At 40.6% G+C, this 5910-nt stretch overlaps 1 long non-coding RNA gene across 1 annotated transcript; it reads right to left on the reverse strand.

Moving 5' to 3' along the window:
• Positions 1-446: 446 nt before the first annotated feature.
• Positions 447-2095, reverse strand: LOC117770525. Its single transcript, XR_004615406.1, has 3 exons — positions 1731-2095; positions 999-1097; positions 447-928 (listed from the first exon to the last, which is right to left on the reverse strand). It is a non-coding gene; the product is annotated as an uncharacterized LOC117770525 (long non-coding RNA).
• Positions 2096-5910: the final 3815 nt, after the last annotated feature.

Raw genomic sequence — 5910 nt, forward strand, 5'->3', positions numbered from 1 at the left:
ATGAAAGACGCCAGAAAGAACCTCCACCAACAGTTTCTGTGGTTACACTGCTGCCATAGAAACCACTACCACACATGTCAGAGGTTACCATTTGTTAACACTATGGATAATGTCTGTTTTCAGTCGCAGATCAGTTGACAAGTAAATACTGGAGACATTTATAATTTAAAATTGAATAATTTTCTTTAATTAAAAGCTTAATGTAACCACACAGTTTGAATAAGTCATGTGAACAACTTGACTGTACTTATTATACTCTTTATTATATATATTTAGTAGTTACCAGGGGGATAAAATTAGACAGTGTAAGAAAAATAAGGATTTTAATGGACTTTTCTAAACGACCCTGAAATGAAAATAAGAACCTGAAATTCAGCTTAATTTATCAACTATTCATACTAATAATCCTACATGCATGCACCCACTCACCGTGATTCTTTAAAACTTAAGTTTAATGAGCTGCACAGTTGCAAAACATCAACATGTCACTGTAATTTGATAACGCACCTAGTGAATGGCCATTTCTCAACATGGCACATCTCAGGTTTAAAATGTGATAAACAAATTTTTTAGACAGTTAGTCAGGCGTAATTAGAATGATATTTTCCACGTACACATCTATGTGATGTTGAATGAGCATCTCCATGGATGTTGATGTTAAACCCCTTGAATTAGAAATCTGTCACTGCTGATCATTTTCCGCTGCATTAATTCCATACACTCCAGTGAGTCACTTGTTCCCATTGATTTCCTATAACGCTATATTCAACACAAAAAAGATTTGACTTGCAATGTGTAATCCATCACTGGGAATGTCTTAGACTTTCAAGAGTGTGTTATTATCGTGATGAAATGCATTTGCTGGCAGGGATTGTTTTTGAAATCCTCTTCATTCAAGGTGCTCCAACATATGAGACGATAAGGCCGGCTGCCAAATCGAAACCATTTCAATGTCAAGAACAATCAAAATTGAAATCCCCCTTGTTTCAAACATTTACCACCTCATTGTTCTGGCTTTAGGTGATTTCTCAGTGTCTCGTAGCATCTGACTCTTAAATCCTCGACGGCCTTGTGTCATTGAATTCACACCAGTTGCTCTTTGCACAAAACTGCGACACAACAACATTTTAATGATGTCCTTTTTTACAGATTTGTTAATGTCAGATGTTTTTTTTAAGTTCACAATAGAAGACACAAATCATCCATTTCTCACTATGAGATGTTTTATTTCCAAATAATTTTTCTTGTTTTATTGTAATTTTTTAAGAATAAGTTTAGTTCAGCTTCTTGACATTCATGCTTGATTTCAAGTGTCAATTCCTTCAACATACAACAGCTTTTGACTGTAGAAGTAACGCGGTCAGGTGATGTAACTGGTTTGTGTCAGTTGGAGTAATCACTTTTTTTCATAAAAATATGATAATGTTCAGGAAAATTCACGTGGAATAAAATGTAATCCTCTATTGCACAGTAATAACAAGGTTATTCTTTCAAACTACATGAAACCAACAAATACAAAATATTCATCTTAACAAATCTGATGCATGCTTTTAAAACAAGTTTTTATCACAAGTTGAATTTGTCATGATTCCAACCCTTATTTGTCACTCACCCATTGACATCAATTGTACTTGTCATCTTCTTATCCCAGTCCAATACCCTAATCCCAGCAAGGCCTGTGTGTGTGTGTGTGTGCGTGTGTGTGTGTTCCTCCTCAGCCTGCCATCTACCTGTAAGGTTCCTGGGAGAGTAGGATTTGATAATGCCACGCAGCTCAATGCCATTGATTTACAGCTGTCCTTGCTCGGTGGTGTGCACCTGCTCAACTCAAACACCACCCTTCTCATCCGGGGCCGCCTGCTCCTTTTCAAATCAATTTCTGCAACAGGGCTGAGCTCTGTGTGTGTGTCAGAGCTCACCTGCTAGCGAACGCAGGTGTTGTTTATGCATGCCACCACCACGTGCCAGTGATTCAATGCCATTGAAAACGTGTCGTCCTCGCCCAGAGAACATGTGACGTGAATGAGAGCAACTGTGTCCTCCACTGAGCAGGGCCAATCCATTAGTTTTGCAATTGTAGCCATTGATCAAAAATACAAGACATCACTGAATTGTGGTTCTTCTCCCGCTCCACGCGTGACTGGAGCGCCTCCGTGGTGCCGAGCCGAACGCCTGTCAGAGCGACGGCGTGGGGGGACTTACCCTTGCATGGGTTATCTATCACCTTCCCCCTGTGTGATGCCGGATCAGAGAGACACTGAGACAAACATTATGTCAAATGTTGTAGTGGATTAACGCTGGGACTGTTGTTGTGGAGCTCACAGCTTGAAGCTGTTTTCCCTCACAGGGAAATGAATTCCCTTAATGATTTTGCTCAGTGGCTTTAGGCAACATCATCTAACGTTTTTTTTTTCTTTTCCCCTCCTGCTTGAGAAAAAGCAAGGTATGACTTGGTTTGTCATTGCTGTCATTCTGCTGTTTCTGGTCCAGATGTGATGGTGCACTGCCCGTAGAGAGAATAAATAGCTGCATATACGCACATCTAATCAATATTACCTCTAAATATATGAGTTTAATGAACATTTAAGTATCTACAGAGAGAAAAACGTTTTAAAATCTGTATTGTAAGAGTTCTGTGACGACGGGTGTGACAAAAAGAGGTTGTCGAGGTAGATCCAACGATGAGACAAAAGTGCGAAAGACCGTGCTGCACGTAACATGTTGGGGGGGGGGGCATCTGCGCGGGTGTGACTCACGTCTGCGGGCTTCACATGACAGATGTGGACTGTTGGGAGTATGAAGCATGTAAGCAGGTGGTGCGGTTGGACTTGTTCACACTTAAAACCAACTGCAAGTGTTTACATGTAATTATGAGTGGTTGTTTGTTTTATTGTGCAGCTGGCAGAGGTACAACGAAGAGTGCACGTTGCAAAGGTCTCGCAACTTTTGTATTTCTTTTTTTAGTCCCCAACATGTCAAACAGAAATAAACAAGTTAATTAACACACTGAATGCACAGGGTAGTGCAATTAATAAGCTCATAGTATGAGCATGGACAGGTCAAATAATGATTAAAAGATTGATGATATTCTTATTCTTTGTTTCTGCAGCAGAGCCCGGCAGCGAGCAGCATCCTCTCCGGCCGATATACTTAATTATCTCTGGTCTGCGCTCCTCCTAAAACCTTATTACGGAGGTTTGTGACCGTCACTGTGACCCCCCCCCCCCCCTTGTCATATCGTTCATACGGCTTTTATTTTCCGCCCGTTTTGTTCTTCCAGGAGATGCCACAGAGGATGAAATTGCCTCACTGATGTAATCTGCTACAGGATGTGACATTTAATGGTTTCTGTGTGACCGTGTTTGTATTGTACGCGTGCGCCCATGGAAATGTGTGTAGGCGAATGTATTTAGACGAAGTGTTCCGCATGGGGGTATAGGACGGGGGTAATTTAGTGAGGAGGGATCTCTGTCACTCTCGATACCTGGACGCATACATCTTCAATCTCCTCCATTTTGCCACAGACTGCTGCTTCATCCTAAACCGCTGCATGGAGCTTTATTATATTTGTGCATCCAGTGTGTAAAAAAAAAGAGCAGAATGCACTTGGTCCCCTAATGGAGTGCTCCGGAGCCAGGCAGGAGTGGCCGTGGGCTTGTTTACCAACCAGCACAGCCTAGCAGCGCACACCAACTGCTATTAATCTCAGGCAGCAAGGAGAGGGAGAGACAGGCGAAGGCAGTTTGGAGAAAAGGAGGGTAGCTTGTTCTTACATCTCGCTGGATGCTTTTTTTCTTTTCAAGAGTGGAGCCATCATCCTGTCTCTTTTATGCCCGTTCAGCCTCTCCCATCACAAATTAGTCTCTTTACCTACATACACGGATGCTAACAGGCTTTTGGATCGCGGCGTTCTATGTTAAAAAGCTACTATTTTTTTTTTGCCTCCAGCACCACTCTGCAAAGACTTACTTTTAGTGGCAGTGATGCAACAGAGTGCCTTGTTGCTTTAGCTGGTTGCTTATTGAATACCAAAAGGCAAATGGGAGTACTAGCTCACAAAAAAGAAAAGATAAGAAAGGTCAATAACGTACATTTTTGTTTCCTTAAAACTTTGTTCAGTGATGGTTTGGGTCTGGGGATTTCTCTGGGTTTGAACGTTGTCAGAAACATTTTGGACGATATAAGTACACAAGTCAACAAAATATATAGCATAGATGTAGTCGGATTTAGACACTTTAGACTCCTTACACTCATGTGTCCTTCTTTTTAGTCAAGGGCATAATTATAGCTGGAAGGAGATGTATCAGCAGGGGTCAATTCAAGTTGTGGAAGTAAGTGAAACTCCGATGAAACTGTTGCATGGTTAAAGCTGGCAGCTGTGTGTATCTGTGTGATGGTTCACTAAGTTTGGACCATTTTGTATATTTTTTGTCTACAGATGAAAAAACCTTGCGTTGTTAGACCATGTTTGTAATTTTCCAACCCTCTGTTCACATCCAATGCCAACATTTATTTTGGGAATACCACCGTATATTATTATTCTGTCAACATGGTTGTATTTCCAGGCACTTAGCAACTAGCGAGACATCTCTTGTGTACTGTCCAATAATTAAATGCCAGCAGAATCTCTCTATTATACTTTAAAGCACCCCCCCCGTTGATATGCACATATTATGAGTCATTACCGCCATTAAGGATTACACAGTGCCTTGATCAATCATGTCTTGTTTGAACATCGGAAAGACAAAAGGAATCGTCTTTACCAAAACCAATTTACTGACTCCTCATGTTGACACTGTCCTCAAGGGCAAACACAATTTGACATAATTACTGAAATTAAATATCTTGACTAAATAAAAATATCCCGATCCCAGCTTTAGGAAATGTCAAGAAAAATCCTGTATACAAAACTTGGCAAATTTGAGACAACTTGCACGCTGTCGATCTGACGATGCAGCCAAGATTTGTATGCATGCCATGATCCTTTCCCCCAGGTGCTATTGAATTACATGCTGGGGGCAGAAACCGTCATAAAACCACTCAAGTCCTTGTATGAACAAATATTAAAAATTTTAGATAAAATGCCAATTTAATGTCACAACTGCAGTATATTGGAGAACGATCATCCTCTAATGCTTTCAATTTTATTGAGCATTAATCTGTGCCTTGTGTATACAATTATAAATGTTCCATCAAAAGACTAACTACCTTCATTCACTTGAAATCTTTTCGTTTAAATCTACTAAAGTCAACTCTGTAAGCACTGGCCTTGAATTTAACAAAATACCTCAATGGTCTGTATTTCTGTGGCACTTTTCTAGTCTTGATGAACAATCAAAGCACTTTACTGTACACACACACACACACACACACAGTGGATTTACAGGTAGCACTTTAGTATTGCTTTTTCGAACTTTGTCAAGGTCAGAGTGCCATTCAAGCGGACGCCTGAATGGCACTAACACTAATTATACTAATCTAGTGTTGTGTTCAAAGTGATCATTTCTCTGAACCTAACCGGGCAGTTGCCACAAACTAACGTTTCAAATAGTCCGGGAGCAGCCCTAAAATACATATTGTGTGCTGCGTCCTGTTTGTCTGTAAAACTGTTATATTATCTCACCAGCCAAAGTGAGACTGCAACTGCCAACAGTATTGACCATTTAAGGGCTATTACATTTTTTTTCTTCCCATTAGACTCACTCAAACACAGTCCTGAATCAAATACTGAACATTGATAATAGACCTCCTGCATAGTCCATGCTCAAGTACAAAGAAATATTCCAGTTGTCGGACTTCCTGCACCTCCTGTGCTGTTTCTTTTGTGGTCAGAGATGTTCGCACGTCACATGTTTGCACAGTGTGGATCACACGGTGGTGTAGTGTAGGCTTTGGTACTGTATTGAACAC

The sequence above is a fragment of the Hippoglossus hippoglossus genome, chromosome 11 (genome assembly GCF_009819705.1).
Source record: "Hippoglossus hippoglossus isolate fHipHip1 chromosome 11, fHipHip1.pri, whole genome shotgun sequence".
Taxonomy (NCBI): domain Eukaryota; kingdom Metazoa; phylum Chordata; class Actinopteri; order Pleuronectiformes; family Pleuronectidae; genus Hippoglossus; species Hippoglossus hippoglossus.